At 37.3% G+C, this 17247-nt stretch overlaps 1 pseudogene; it reads right to left on the bottom strand.

Moving 5' to 3' along the window:
• Window positions 1-932: 932 nt before the first annotated feature.
• On the bottom strand, window positions 933-14380 carry LOC115677559 (uncharacterized; annotated as a pseudogene).
• Window positions 14381-17247: the final 2867 nt, after the last annotated feature.

Genomic DNA, 17247 nt, shown 5'->3' with positions numbered 1-17247 from the left:
AGTCCCTCCCGAAGTACTTGGCGAGGAAGGAGTTCTTGTTGCCGAGGGTCAGCCTCATTGTTCCCTACAAACCCCTAGCCAACTCCACGCTCATCTCCGCCGCTCCTTCACGTGGTCCACCTAGTTTACCCGAACTCGCCCATCTCATGCCATGTTTCATATGCTCCTTCAGGATCACCCATCCGAAAGAACATTGAGATCAACATATTGTAGGTTTGCACGCTGGGCATGCACTGGACCTCAGTCATTTTCATATAAAGCCTAATTGCTTCATCCACCTTTTGTTGTCACAAAGAACCCTTAAGAAGCAGTTATAGGTGACAATGTCGGGGATAACCATTGTTTCCCATCTCTTCCAGAACCTTCATTCCTCTAGTCGGATTTCTTACTCTACACCACCCAAAGAACAATATATTGTAGGTATAGGCGCTCCACTGAGCCTTATTCAATTCTGTCTCCTCACATATCTTGTTGCCAAATTGGATCTTATTGTTAATGGTGACGCATTTTTTCCCTCATCTACTCTTGGCCTCTCCAAGAGATTGTTCGCAGGAGATGAGCGAGATCCAGTCTAAGATGGTGCATAAAGTAAATAGAGAATCTTATTTGACAGAATGGAAAGTCGTTCATATCTCTCATTTCCATTGAATTCCTTTCACTTCTCTCTGCTTCATTGAATCCAAACGCAACCCCCATTCTTTTCGTGTCACGGTTTGGACTGCCTCACAATAACCGCCAGCGTCATCTTCTACTCCGGGAGATTAGCCTTGCAATTCGAGATTCCACCGTCCTCATCTTCTTCTCCGTCGTAAAATATGCTGTCAAGATTATCTCGAGCAGCAAAATGTTTGGGAGCCACCGACATGCACAGAGTGTGTAATTACCAACAGAACTCTTTGGCTCTGCAGTAATTTCTGCAATAACATCTATCACTAGAAAAAATAATTACCTAACTTACTGAATTCGGTATGGATGTTTCCTGTCGGTAAGGTTTGAATGGTGGTGTTGAGGTCATCTTCCCAATGCCCTTCACCATCTTGTTCGGAGAGGAGTACTTTATTTAGTTTTGGTGTCCTCAAGGCACCCTTGCAAAATATATTCATCTTGGGGCACTGCTTCACAAGAATAGACACCAATGATGGGAACGTGAAAGCGCAATTCGTGGGGGAGAAGCTCTCAAGGCTTGGTAAACCATCAAGTTTCAACACTTGCAGCTTGGGGAAAGAGATCTCCTCTGCTCCATCTCCATCATCTATTACCACGTCTTCTATTGCACCACAATCTCTTAAGGTTAGCTGAGTAAGGTGCACCAAACTTGTCACTGCTGAGCAAGTCCCCACATGGACTAAATTAGCGCAACCCTGTACTTGCAATTCCTTCAAGCTCTGGAATGAGGTCGGAGATGGAAATATGATTAATAAACTGGGGCACCACCCAACGAATAGAATTTTAATCTGTTTAAGGATTTCAGCCATCAAGGAGCCATCTTTCCATACTCGCCTCAACTTACACAGTTCCATCAGCCAAAGTTCCTTCAAATTTTCAAGTGCCTTCAAAGGTTTTTCCATGTTATTTATTCCTCCACAGGGAGTCGCTCCCCCATGTCTAAACGCATCTTCTGGGAATATCTCCTCAAAGGAACTACATTCCACTTGAAGCGCTTCTAGATTGGGGAATCTTTGGAGAAGGAAGTTGGAGGGAAAAGCGACATCTTCATCATGGTAGCATCCCAGATCCACCCATCGGAGATTTCCAAAGTCGTAATGCTGCATCATCGCAACATCCTCCCTCGATAATGCGATGTGCTCCAAGTATGGAATGACCTGGGGGAATCCGTTTAATTAGGCCACCAAAAGTAATACATGACAATGACTAAACAGTCCTTCCATTTATGGAAAATGGAAAAAAGAGCCTGCAGGTTTAGCCCGTTTTATCTTAAGCAAGGAAAAAGAAAACTTCATCGAGCCAGACGAGCAAGCATTGATGACCATTATAAACAGGATGTTTGCAGCTAGTGGTGTGCCCAATTCAATGAAAATATGTTGTGTGAATAGAACAAAGAAAGTTATAAGTCAGCAAAAAAGAATTTGTACTTCAGCCATTTCAATTGTCTATATTTAAATCCAAAAGGCAAATAAACACATGAATTTCAACAAGTTTGTAGAAAAAACTTAAAAGAAAACTTTTTTCTTTACCAAATCGTATGTAGTAGTGGATGTGTTTTAGTAGTAAGATGTATTAATATGTTGCACTCTGTTTTCTAAGTTGCATTTCGCACATCTATTTACTGTAGATCATAAGTGGCCCATGGGTTCACCGTTCTATACTCTGAGAGAAGGATGAATACAAACGGATTCGATGATTGGCAAAAAAGGGGGAAAAAAGTTGATGATGGGACATGGGCAAAAAAGCGACGAAACGTGGTAGAGATTACATTTCAATATTTAATGGTTGGTTAAATTATTTAAGACAAATTGTTCATTCTTACAATAGCAAAATGAAACGTCAAATAAACTAGGAAACAAATCAAAAGTACATAACTGCAAATAAATAAACGATCCTAGCATTTTGTGGGAATTATTGGAACCTAGCTCCGTGTTGGTCAGGGATTAAAGTTAGTTGGCATGTTAATGTAACGTATATTGTTACGTTAGTCAAATTAAGTTTGGTAATTTCAAATAAAAGTTGGTAGCTTAAAAAGCGTTGATAACCACAATAACAAATATTGGTAGATAATTAAAGTAGTTGGCAATATTGGAAGTATAAAGAAATTTTGGTACTTTTCAGAATCTAACAATATAAAAGGCCGTAAGTGACTAGAATCAGTTTGTATTTCAATGTGACGAATGTTAGTGCGTCAGTCAAATTAAGGTAGACAAATAAAATTTAGTAATTTCAAAGACATTGGTAAGCCACAAGAATAAATGTTGGCAGATTATTAAAGTAGGTGGCTATTTTGGAAGTATAAAAACCTGTTTGTGCTTTTCAAAACTGAATAAGATAAAAAGTTGGTAAATGACTAAGATCAATTTATATCCTAATGTGACAAATATTAGTACGTATGTCAAATGAAGGCTGGTAATTTCACATGATAGTTAACACTTCAAAAGTGTTGGTAATTACAATAATAGATGTAGGTGGATTAAAAAAAGTTTATAGTTGTCGAAGCCTGTTGTTAAGTTATTTTAACGTGACTGGGTAGCCAAGTACCCGCAGTATTTCGTAGCTGCGAACCAGATTTATAATGTGATCGAGTTATTTAGTTTGATAGAGGAAAGTACAGTTAAAGTTGAAGCTCAAAACTTGCGGATTCAACTCCACAGTGAGTTGAATCCGCAAAACTCCACAGTGAGTTGGGGGCTCGGGGGATATGCCCCAAAGGTGAATTTTTTATAAAAGGGTATACATGTAATTTCTATCGTACCTTTGTGCACCCTAGACTCCTCTTATATGTTGAGGCGATCTCTCTTATAATTTAAATTTGATATTGATAGTGAAAAAATTACTTAATACGATATTGTGATTTTTCCCTTTATGATTTGAAGTGTTTTCCACGTAAAAATTTAAGTGTCTTCTTATTTGATTTCTTCTCTTTTACTTTCTCGTTCCTAACATGATGCATTCGTACGGAGCTCTATTTTGCATTTAGAGCTATGGGACACTAGCAATCTACCAAATAAACATAACACTAGAATTTTTTAATTTTCGCTAACGAGAAAGGTCAACTCAAATTAAATAGGTAAACTCAGAAATTAGGAGTGCCACTAACATAATGGACTAGATAAGATACGAGCGGATCATGAGACAAAGGTTGAGAGAGCTAGATTTGAGGATTGTACCTGTTCTACAGAAAAGAATGCGGGTTGATTCTCACTGGCAGTGGTACCTTGGCAGCTTTGGATTTCACGAGCGAATGAAAATAACCTCATTTTGCCACAATGTTTCACTAGCAAGTCCTTCAAGAGAGGCCATGTCGAAGTATGGCTATTTTTGTAGAAGATCCTCAATTTTGGCAACTCAACTAAACTCAGGGAGGTCAATCGTGGAAAGAAGAGATCACCTGCACTGATCCCTACTAATTCGTCTTCCTCCGCTACAATTTCTTCCACCCCACAAGATAATACTTCAAGTGCTTCAAGCCGTGTCATACTTTTTGCTATTGAGACTGGAAATAAACTTCTGAGACTCTCACACTTGTCAGCCTTTATGCGTCGTAAGAGCCCAAAAGTAAGAGTTCCTTGAGGATGTACACTCTACACATGCTTCATTTTTGGGAGCCGTGTCAAAGCTAATGTTCTCAATTGAAAAGTACTTATGGAGTGAGCTTTGTTAAAATTGTTCTCTTGGACATGAAATAGCACTTTTAAGGAACCACAATCGGTCACGCTTAACTCCTCTAGGTTTCGGAATCTTTCGAGGATAGTACCGGATGAAAATATGGATGAAAGTTTCTCACAATTCTCTACTATTAGCATCTTGAGTTTGCTAAAGGCATTTGGAGCAAGCTCATCAAGCCATATCTTCTCCACATTATCCATGTGTGAGATCTTCATCAACTCCATGTCAGGAAACTCAACCTATTATTTTTCATTTTAATTCATTAGAGCCGATTTGTTGTCCCCCTCAAAAAAAAGAACTTTATTTCAAATGCAAGGAAAATCACAAGAGAAACATTATAAAGCAGATGAAATAGAAAGAAAAGAAAACTAGATACGCAGTATTTTCTTTTTAGCAGATGCCACCCTGAATGGACTTAGTCATACTATTTTAAATTATAAAGCATAAAGTTTTCTAATAATATATCAGGCATTATCTTTGAGCAGTGCCATAACCCATAGCCTCCTTAGTTAGACAATCATATTTATCAAAAACCAATTTGCACAAACCAATGCTTCATGGACATTGCACTTCAAAATTTTCTCCGACAAAGTATGGACTCCAAAAAAAAACGACAAGTCTCGAAGAAAAAAAATCTAACAATTAAATCAAAAGATAGGTAGAGTGCAGGTATTTACTATTCAGTTGATGTAGGACGGGATTCTCCTACCACTAGCCGATTTGCTTTTTCGTTTTGTTTAGCTATTCCATATTATTGAAGATTTAGGATATTAATCTTTATTTATTTATCTTAATAGTTGAACTCCCTTATTTAAGTTGCCTATAAATATAGGCCTAGAAAATAATTTTCTCTAGTTTAAATGATGAATTAATTTGATTACTAAGTATGCCTTTTCGCCGCATCATTTTCCCTTTCATCTGTTTCTCCTTTCTCCCTCTTTTCTGATTATCTGATTTTCCTCCACTTTCTACAAATCTAAACATAACTTTATACAAGCTTTTCATTTGACATTAGTTGGTATGGATTTAGATATGTTCTTCATCAATTGATATCCAAGCGAGATCTCTTCAAAATTAACTGGTATTAGAGCTGTACTTCGAGTAAGTCTCATCGTTGTGCAACGGTTCTACACCAAAGGCCAGTGCTATGGTTCTCATTTTAGTTGCTACACTTGCATTTTTTATCTTATCCTCATCAAGATATATGGCATTCTTGCCTATTGAAACTTCAGCCGCCATGCTTGCTGATTTGCAGCCATATGTTCTCTAATGTGCAAAACAACATGGATAAGTACTCTCGCTATTATGAAGGGTTAACTAAGGATTCTGCTTATGAGAATAGTTAACTGAGTGGGCTAAACTTTCAACTAACTAATTTGGACGAATTTATTGAAACACCTTCTGAAATTTAACTAATTTAGCACTGTAAATTCTCCTATTGATCATTCACTAAAGTGAAAAATTCGTGATACTAAAATTCTTTCTAAAATAGTTAGTGTAGCATCATACTTCGTCGATGCATATCTAAATTTATTGATTCTGGATTTTAGATTCTGGGTTTTCACAAGAATCTTATACATTTATAGTCAACAAAATAAAATTGAAAATAAAGAAAAGGGAAAATTTTGCGATTCATAAAATTCGGTAAATATAGATTCGACACTTTTCTATGAGAATTCATTACCTTTTTAGATTGTGAGATTATTTTGTGTAGAGATTTCTCGAATTTTGCAATAACAATTGTGTGAGGCAGCCCCTCCCCCCTTTGAGGTGTGATCTCTCGCAGGACTTGCTTTCTCTCTTCTTCTATTTTTAAGTTTTCATTTTATTTATTTTTTTAGCGTTGGATTTTTTTTCTAATTTCTGTCCAATTTTTATCTTTATTTTTTTTCATTTTTTGCCGATGTGGCGATAGTGAAATAATGCATTTTTGTGCTTGAGGAAGCTCCCTCACTATGTTAACAGCCACGTAGGACTTAAGATATGATAAAAATGCAAATTTTCCATCTACAAATAAAAAGATGGACTTAAGAAATCCTGAAATGCATAAAGCGAGAAAATATTACAAACTTAAATATTACAGACTAAAATGCATGTAAAAATTTCGTATAAAAATGCATGTAAAAAATTTGGACAACAGTATTTATGACACTTTACATTAGTCTAAAATTTGAAAACAAAAGAAATATATATTAAGTTATGGAAACTTATGAAAATTTTTTGATATACATGTCAATATGTTTATATTAAAGACGTAGCTTTGAGATGTTTCCTGTTAATTTAAAGTGAAAGTAGCATAAGTCACCCCGCTGACCCTTACATTGTCTAGCTCAAACCATCAGGGACAAGAAACTTGATATGCCATTAAAGAAGAATGAGTGCAAACCTTTTCCACCAGCAAAAGCGGTTGTTGCGTTGGAACGCTGCCCTCTAGTTTTCGATAACTGGGATCTCCTAGAATCACCTCCACAGCTTTACAATCTTCGACAATAAACGTTTTCAAAGAGGGCCACTCTGAAATATGCTCCCCTCGACAGAAACTTCTGAGTTTTGGCATGTTGTGAAGATCCAGAGTGACAAGTTGAGGAATTACAATTCTTTCGGCTGCTACTTCAGGTTTCTCCTCTTCTCTAGCAACAATGTACTCCATCTCTCCACAACCACCTAGACCAAGATATTGGAGTTGCCCCAGACTTTTTGCCATAGACATTGTAAAAAGGCTTCTCAGACGCGGGCACTTCTCAACTTTTACAGAGGTCAGGTTGTGAAAGCAAAGATTCAACAGATCCTCATTCTTCCATATGCATGTCAAATTTGGGAGATCACATAAAGATAGCTCTCTCAACGGACTGCTTCTTGCAGCTTCTCTCTCCATGACATCTGGGCCCCCTAGTGTATATATGCCTTCTATCAAATTGCATGATTCCACTGTCAAGGAATTTATACAGTGAAGCAGCCTCTTCCGCATGAATGAAGGAATAATATTCAATAGGTTGTGACACTGCTTCACCTCAAGGATCTTTAGGTGGCAAATGGACTCCTCGGGCATCTCATTCTCCCAAAATTCTCTTGATTGTATTCCTATTAGACGAAGCTCTTCCAATTTGGGAAAGATGACCTACAAAAGCATCACCTGGCTAAAGTAACAATGAATGGCATAGAAGCATTGCTTATGAATCCAGAGCATCACAAAGAATAAACCAAATTACGCGAGCAGAGCTACTGCTTAGATAAAGGAAAGAGGAAAACCTTCTTGTCAAATAAAGAATATGGACCTCCATCAACACCGGCAGCTCCCTCATTCGTCATCTCCTCTCTCAGTGTCGGCGGCCTCAATATGAATGCCTTGAGTTCAGTGCACTCCAGAATTGAGAGATTACTTAGGTGGGGAAACTCATACACACAACTTCCTGAGCTGAAACTAATCAAACTCTTAAGAGAACAAAGCTTCAATGTACGTAAATGAGAGAACTTCACTGCCTTCAACTTTCTCTCTTCACCATCTTCCACAGCAACTACTTCCCGCATGTTGCTGCAACCAGAAACATCTAGCATCTCAAGTTTATCAAGATTCCTGGCTGTGTCATTTGTGAAGAGATATTTTAAATCGTGGCAACAATGCAAGCTAACATTAGTCAGATTAGGAAGACCCAACGTCGCTTCAGTGCTGCTTGTCACAACCGCACTCAGCCTGGGCAGGTGCCACAACTTCACTTTATTCACTAAGAGGACCGGACGTTTTTTCTTTTTCTTAGTATTGGCAGCAACTTGTTCCATTAATGCTTCCAAAGAGGTACAGTTGACCACCTCGATCATTTTCAGGCTATGGAACCTCTCAATTAAAGTTGATGGAAAAATATGAGACAAATTTTCACAATCTCTGACCGTGATGGATCCTAGACTGTCAAATGATTCTTCAGGGAGTTCATTGTGCCATATCCTTCTCAACCCGCACAATGACAGGAGCGTCAACTCCTCCAACCTCGGAAAAATAACCTATATAAAAGGACGACCATACTTTAGTTTCATGGCCATCAACTCCTAAAAGTCCTGATTTGGGTGCTCTAATATGCTCAAATATGTTAATGTATTCTTGAGAATGAAGTTGATTACCCAAGTTAATGCCATTGTCATCGAAAAAAATGCATGGAGTAGCAAGAGGCTTGACAAGACATGCTGACAGATGGAGTTTTCAACTACTACCTCAGCAATAAGACTAAGTTACCATGAAAAATTTCTATGATAAACATTAAATAGAAAAATCCTGAGATAATTACGCACATTTTGATTAAAGAAGACATGCAAGGACAAGCCAGAGTTGATACGATCAAACTCTTGTTGTAAACATGTGTCAGCTCTCGTCAACTGTTGCTTTCCTTCGAGTGAAGAGAATGTTATCATTTTGGGGCATTCAGATATCCTCAGTCTTGTTAAAGATGGACAGTGAATACGGTACTTTCCATAAGAGAATGTCCTGATATTTGGCAATTCCTCAAGAGATAAGGATGTCAACAGAGGGAACTCCAAAGTGTCGATGGTTGCAGCTTCCTTTGATTCTTCTTCTTGCCCATCCATAATTTCCTCCATCGATGTACAACTTGCTATTTCTATTTCTTTTATTTGCCTGAGTGCTTCAGCCATGGAAGAAGAAAAAAGAAACCTCAAGTGCTCACAGTTGTGAACCTTCAATGCCCTTAAGTTTTGGCAACACACCGCTCTTCTTGGATTCTTGTTCCATATGCTTCCCAAACTTGGTAAGTTACTCAAGGTTAATTTGGTCAATCGCGATAGAATCTCGACATGCCCATTGGCTATCAGCCCTTCAAGTTCAAATACTTCTTGTATTAATGGGCATCTTTCAACAGTTATGGCTTCCAAATTATGTAGCTTTATTAGCAAATTTGATGGGATGATGCTCAAGAGGAACGTGCAATCCTCCACTTTCAGATTTTTTAGGTTGCTCACATTTGAGGGAAATCGAGAGTTCCATATCTCTTTCAAATTGGGAAGTGCAGACAGTGTCAAGGACTCCAACCAGGGCAATGAAACCTTACAGAGCCAGGAGAATAACATTATGAACACTTGTTGTATGTGAAAAAACAATGAAGGAAATAATCTCATAGATTTAAATATAATGGAAGAAAAAGCGGAGTAGTGATTTTTGAATTCTAACTTATTCTTCTTTAAAATTTACTAACTTTGCACTTACTTATATTACATACTATGTATTTGGGCTTTGCTGTATAATAATAATCACAATAATGGTAATAATAATAATGAGAGAGAATTTATTATCCATGAGTTATTGAGCTTGTTGAATTTACCCTCACATTTTGTGCTTTTTGCCTAAATTTTACAAATTCATGGCATAGACTCAATTTTATTTGTAGTCGAAACAGCACCATACGTGCATCAATGTCAATTCCAGTGAAGGATTTAATTTTACCTGTATAAACCCTAAGATACTCTTCCTCGTTATAAAACAGTTAATTGACGTCGAAAGTTTTAGTAATGTAGCCAAGAAAAAGAATCTCTTAATTTAATAAAAGATTTTAGTCGAGCATCATGCTTTTGCAGTTTGGGTTCCATGATAAACATATTTTTGAAAAATAATTTATAAAGGGGTTTCCATATTTTATTTTGTACCAACAGAATGATTACAGAAATTGTTAAATCCAAGGGATAGTGCACAAATGAATGTTAGATGTGTTTCTAATTAACTTCCAATCAAAATTTTATTACAAAAAAAAGAAGAAGAAATTTAAACATGGGCAGTACACAAATTCTACAAGTAGTATTAGGAAAGTGGTCAGAATGAAAATTTGAGGTAGATATGGCCACCACTAAAGGTCCATAGCTTCCATGAATTAGAAAAAAAAGGCTATAATTATCCACCTAACATCTCATTAATTTACCAAGGGTAACAAAAACGAATTGGCCTATCGAATATTGTATTTGATTTTTCATTTCGTAGTCACATTCCATCATGAGAGTGTAAAATAACTTATATATAGAACTTTGTGGAGAACCACATGTCCACAAAGTCCATTCACCTACCACAACTTTTTACAATTCTTTGGAAAAAAAGAAGAAGCAATATAATCGTCTCAATAACTCTAACATTGATGTACTTAAGACAAAAATTGCAAGATTAACTTATGTAATGAAATGAGATGGATGTTATCTGACACATAGTCACTAAAGTTGAATTCACCTATTGAAATTTTTTTAGTTTTTTTTTTCCTTTAATCAAGCGGATATAACAGAATTCTACAAATGCCCATTAACTATTAAATAGAAGTCATACAAATTATGGAGGTCGTATATATTTTGTTCAAGTTATGATTATATCCATAAGTGTATGTGAATGGATATCAACTTTACATGAAGCAATGATAAACTTTTAGATTATTAAAAAGATCTATTCATGTTATGGTGCTTCTTTATTTATGTTGATAACATACCAAAAAAAAAGTGAGATATAATTGATTAGTATGTAAATATTTTTATGCATCGAAGTATCACATTGCAATTCCACAAAATTGAATATTTATTTGTCTTTATAATTATGTATAAGAAATCTTTAAAGAAAAGTTATTTATTTAATTGTTCTACGTGCTATTATGCTCCTATATGTAAAATCCATGCATGAAATTTTACTTACTTCAAAATGGAAAAAGGTATCACGTTAGCAATCTTCTTTTAGTTGCGTGTATAAAAACTACATCGAGATAATTCTAAAGTCAGCACTTCAATGCGTTTATAAATCAACTATATATATAATCAAATTTGAATAGAAACAATACTTTTCAACAAAAATGTTACCAAAATAATGATAAATGCATATTACTTTGAAAAGTTCACAAAACTTCTATACATTATATCTCCAAAGTTAATATTTCAACAACTCAAATTTTTTGTAGAGTCCGCACAATGTGTGGGACTTCAACTAAAGCCTTCGAAAGGTAAGGAGCAAGTTGAAAAGGCTATAAAAGTCGGACACTTTATTCATGTTAGTTTGTCTGTCTATCCTCAGATTTATTACCGAGGGTATCACTAATTGAGTAATCAGTTAATCCACAGTTAAACCAAGTATATTTTGATGACTAACGTATTCGATTGAAGGCAATTTTCATGTTTATAACTCATGGGTCAGAAAACGGGTCGAAGAAGGTTTCCTCCAATTAGGATACTCCAGATGGAGGAAAACCTGAAATTTACCTGTTGCTCGTCAAAGAATAAGACCGAATGGTCCACGATTTTACAGAAGCTTGTCATCTCTGGCAAGCTTCGTAATGTCAGCTTGCGCAAATTGCATGACTTCACTTTGGCATCATCAACTATTTCATCTCCATCTTCGTCTACCTCAACGTCTGCGACAATTTGTTGCATCAAGTGACATCTGCTTATTTCAATTTCTTCGAGCTGCAAGAATATTCTCATCATAGACAAAGGAAACAAATGTCTAATTTCATCACAGACATCCACTTTCACAATCTTTAATTTGCTGAAGGATTCCGGGTCAAGACAACCATGACAAATCTTCTCCAAGTTCTTCAGATTCTTGAGAAATAACGATTCCAATCTCGTAAATGCCGTGCACTGTGCAATTTTTGTGGAGTGAACAACATACTGAAATGAGGGGCTATTTTGTATCTGAAGATGCTTCAACTCCTGAAAACCTTCAACACATAGATCGTGAATGCTATTGTTACCATCTTGCAATCCATCCAAGTGGAGATCTTCCGTTATTTGCAAACATTTCTGCACCCACTCTTCATGAAGAAGATTGCACGAAACCAGCTTGAGCTTTAAAGTTCTAGATTCTTTGCATTCGTCCGACCAATCCTGAACATCTCCAATTTGGATTTTATGCCTGTTCAGTTTACCAAATGGCAGGTCTCTCGAGAGATTACCAGAATGAGGAATGGCAATGTACAAAGTGCTCAACTTTTTCATGTTCCTCAGCTCAGCCAGGCTGGCATTGCTTCGCAATGCATCACCCTCGGCCTCCCACTGATAAAAGCTGTCTTCCATATACAGTTCTTCTAAATTGACCAAGCTTCCAAGAACGCCAGGTTTGATAACTTTGAGCTTAGCGCACCCCCTCAAGTCCAAAAATCTCAATTCTGTTAGTTCACTTATTTCTTTGGGCAGCTGAGCGATTGTAGATCTGCGGAAACTTAGGAATTGCAATCCTTTCAGCTTTCCAAGAATAGTCACATCCTCCAGATGGCAGTAATCGAGAGATAATGACTTGAGGTTTTGAAGGAACTCAATTGACGAAGGTAGAGAGGTGAAAGATAAGCCAGTAAAGTCTAAGACTTGGAGCTTCTCCATAGATTCAAAAAATGACTTGGGAATTTTGAGAGACGGGTTGTGTTCGCATAACATAAGCATACTCAAGTTAGGGCAGTCCAATTTTTCAGGAAGTTCATTAATGCCAATATAAGGAAAAGATATTGCGGTGCATTTTCTAAGCTCATCCTTGGACCATTGTTGAAACCCACATCCCTTCCTCCCCACCAAGGCGTTCCATTCTGTGGAAGCAATAGAAATGGCCACGTCAACAAATATGTCATGCATTCTGAACCATTCCATGTCATCACTATCTAGTAACAAAGAAGAGTCTTGCAGGCTGTGTAGATCCGTACTCAACCTATCTCTAGCATTTTCGATGGTCTTGCCAACATTTTTAAATAAACCCAAACCCATGCAGTAAACAAGGGAATCCCTCATGGAAATTCTCCCAGAGGTTAGAGCACAAACAATGAACAATTTTCTAATCCTCTCATCTTTTAAGTCTTTGTAATTTAATTCCACTAGTGATTGTACGTGCGACACGTCTATATTGGTTGAAGCGTTCCTCCATGCAGACAAATCTCCATGTTTCAACATTTTTGCCATCGAAACAATCAAAAGTGGCAAACCTCCACAGTTATTAACCACTCCATCTATCAAGGGTTTAAACTTAGGATCGTTAACTTTGTCTCCCACCGTCTTTTCAAAAAGTCTTAGTGCTTCTCCAAGCTTCAACTCATTGACTATGAAGTCTCGGTCACAGCCCATGTCAGCTCGCAAAACATTTCGGTATCTAGATGATAACAATAGCTTGCAACCTTTTACTTTATTATCGTATCCGCAAGGGATTCCAACTTCCTTCAACTCTAACTTTTTCCACAAATTATCTAAAATGATGAGAATGTTTTTCTTGGAATCACTCTGTAACCTCTTGTGCAAAGAATTTGCTCTCCCACGAGTAGTTTCCTCATTTATCAGCTTCAGGCCCAATGCATAAGCGATTTCTCCCTGGATTGTTTTTAGATCTGGATTGCGAGATACATTTGCCATGGCAACCACATCGAATAGCTTCCCTTCCTTCACTCGCCTTTCAATGTCCTCCAAAAGCTTGGACTTGCCAACCCCGCCTGATCCATACACCCCGATTACACTGAGATTGTCATCAGCTATAGCCTTCATTACACCCTCTATGATCAAAGCCCTTGACTCCAGGAAATCTTCATTCATGTCGACAGATTTTGCGGCAGAAGTGGTAGCAGTGACAATTCCTATCGGTGTATTCTCATGGTAGACTTTCTGGAAGTTACTAGTATGCCTTTTCTCAAGGAGTCCCCGAATGACTTTAGTTTTCTTCTTCACCTTCCTACCAATTGGATGGCGCACCACGGGGTTAGGAATCCACCCACGGAAGCAAGCGTTCTTTGCACTTTTGCCACGTTCTAACAGGTTTTGTGCTTCGTCAGCCTCCTTCATCACATCCGCCAGCCAATCCTCAACTTCAGCGTATATACATTTTCCGTCATACCTAGCTTCATTGACGGAGTTCTGCACCCTTTCCCTTGCAGTCTCTACCTCCTTGACTCCATTTATGAGACCTTCGACGTAGCTCTTGTAGCATAGCACGTACCCAAATTGACGTGCAATGGGAGCAATCAGGTATTTACTGAGATTCGACACTAGATTTGCCGCAACATTGGTAACAAAAGCCCCGGCCATTTCTTCCTTCTTTTCTAGAAATTTCTTCCCCACCCGCTCCTTTTTTCCCGCTTCTGGTGTCTCCTTGTTTTTTTTTTTTTTTTTGGTAAGGTAAGTATAGGTGTCTCCTTGTTTTTGCCTAAACAAATGGAAGGAAACTGAACAGAGGACAGAACTAATCACTCGATGTATGAAAAGAAAGGAAGGGCAAAGTTATAAAACAATGAGAACAGTGAAACAAAACTAGAGAGAGAGAGAGAGAGAGAGAGAGAGAGAGAGAGAGAGAGAGAGAGAGAGAGAGAGAGAGACTTGAGTGTACGGAAGCAAGAGCAATGTAAAGACTGAGGAATATCATTTAGAGTATTATAATAATCTTAAGGCCTTCCACAATCCTGATACACTGAGAATGAGTAAAAAATAGGATCGGAAAAAGAAAGAAAATACATTAGTGCAATGCATGAAGAAAAGGACGTATAGTCGATGGAAAAAAACTTGATTGCTCCTTGGCTCGCTGCACTTGGTGCAACCAAGTGACACACTACTGGTCTACGTGGACCATTCGCAGATGATCTTACGTGGAGAAGCAACACCTTACTGGCCTACTTGCGTGCAATAGGTTAAACTTCTTTCAGTTTTTTTCTGTTGTCTCCGTTTTCTTTATATTTCAGGAGCAAACATTTAAATACAGACAGCTAGAATTATTTAGAACATTTTCTCAATATTTTAGAGGTTAAAACATTTCTTTCATTTTCATTATTTTGCAAGAAAGCAAAAGGTACTTTTTAAAAAGACAGTGAGCAAGCAACATTTGAGATAGCTGGTACTTGTTTTGAAGTCCGCACCATCCAACATTTCGATTTGAATGTGTGGGAGGTTACAAATAATTCTTAAGAGGACAGCAGATGCCATGTCCCCCGTAAATTAAGAGAGAATTTCTTCAAAATGGCTACATCTAAATGTGGGAAATTCTAAAATAAAGAAATAGGATGGGGATATATCCACCTCAATTTGGCTTGGTACACACACTTTCTCATTAATTGACTGAAATAACCTTATATGTTCGGAAATAAGGTCAATCACCAATTCACCCTACTTTTTTCGATCTTATCTCATCTCTTTACCTTCTATGTTCATCGTTAACTGACTAAAAATATCCTTCTATGCTTGAAAATCAATTAATCATTTATTAATCATACTTTTTTTTCTCATACTTTGTTTCTCATCACCACCACTTCTTTTCCCGTCTTCTATTTAAATTATGATAGATTGAATTTCCTAATACTTTTAAGTTAGTAACTTTGGTCCATGAAATGCTACTTTGGTTAGAGTGATGGTTCTTCGATGTAGCTTTTCTGTTCATCTTAGTGGCAATGGGACGCCGCCAAGGCCTCACATGAATGGAGCAAATTTTCTTCATAAAGAATGCCATGCAGGGCATTGGGAGCAAATTCTCTTTGATGCATGGTTTGATTGATTTAATAGATTTAAAGATCAAATTTTTTTATTTGACTTTTGTTAAAACGGATTGTCCCCTTTAGTTTTTTCTCAAATGTCCATCAATATGGAGACACTAACTTTACAAGTCTTACTTGAATACATAGCATAAATTTTGTCCCTGATTTTGAACACATGCTAAGAAATTGATTTCCCACAAAAGAACTAGGAGATGCTTCGGCGATCATGCACATTCCTTGCTCCATGATAGACACGACAGGTGTGGCATAGTAACTTACTTATCGATCGAAATATTGTGAGGTTATTGATGATTGCTATGATCCGGATGAGTTCCCTAGAACTCAATGATGCACACTCTATTCTCTTGTTCATGGGAAGATAAGCATTTTATTTTCATTATCTTGTTCCCCCATTTCTACAAGCGGTCTTCATACGACCTCATGCAAATTTGCCCGTGAGAGAAGGTCACTTGCTAGTAGGCTTTATCTCGGCTATGGACGTATAATCTCATGAGATACTGTCACAACTTCTTGATAAAGGTCCTTTCTTCACTGTGTAACCATTTTAAATGAGTTTTTACCTAACCAGATACGAATTGATTCGTATGTGGAATATAGAGGATGATTCATGATCTTGAAAAGGATGACAAAATGTTTTAAGTAGAATAATCAATCCGAAAGTCGGACTATATATAATTTTCAACATCTGTTCTATCGTCAATTATCACGTAAGGTTAAGGTAGGTGGATCGTCATCAAGTTGGGGCCCATTTGGTTAGAATAATGTAGTCATATGCAATTCAACAAAGCAATGTGCTAACCATAATAAAAAACAAGCATTAAGTCAAGATAACATCAACATCACCTGCATTTATATTTAACTGAATTTGAATGTGGGTGATGTCTATAACATGTAATTCCAAATCAAAAGCATGACCCGAGAAAGTTTCTCCAATTAGGGTGGAAGAAACTATATCCCTTCAAATAAAACATAGTAAATTTTATTTCTTACTCTTTTGTCATCAACTCGGGAAAGTTTGTTAGCATGTGTTTGCACAAAACTCTCTCTCTCTCTCTCTCTCTCTCTCTCTCTCTCTCTCTCTCTCTCTCTCTCTCTCTCTCTCTCTCTCTCTCTCTCTCTCTTCCCGCATCTTTGAAACATTTGTTTTTTTTCGTGGATCCTCTGCTTAGTGAAAGGACGAAGCAGGTTTAAAGCAACGATGTCCAAAACTCCCCGTTGGTATAATCTACATATACACTTGCACTTTATTTTGAATGAAGCAGATGGAACATTAATAAATTAAGAGCAGGGCCGTCCATTAAAGAAACTTTTTGGATAGATATACGAACCAAAAGGTAAAGGCCCTAATTAACGATTTTTACATACCCATTTTTTCGAATGACTTTTAGTCAACCATTCTGCTCTTTGATTATAGTCAATGTTTTGAAAATGGTGCCGA

The sequence above is a fragment of the Syzygium oleosum genome, unplaced genomic scaffold (genome assembly GCF_021117445.2).
Source record: "Syzygium oleosum isolate NSW1041296 unplaced genomic scaffold, Sole_v2.1 Sole_v2.30, whole genome shotgun sequence".
Classification (NCBI taxonomy): Eukaryota; Viridiplantae; Streptophyta; class Magnoliopsida; order Myrtales; family Myrtaceae; genus Syzygium; species Syzygium oleosum.
The sequence above is the reverse complement of the archived record's forward strand: the minus strand, read 5'-3'. Positions and strand labels throughout refer to the sequence as shown.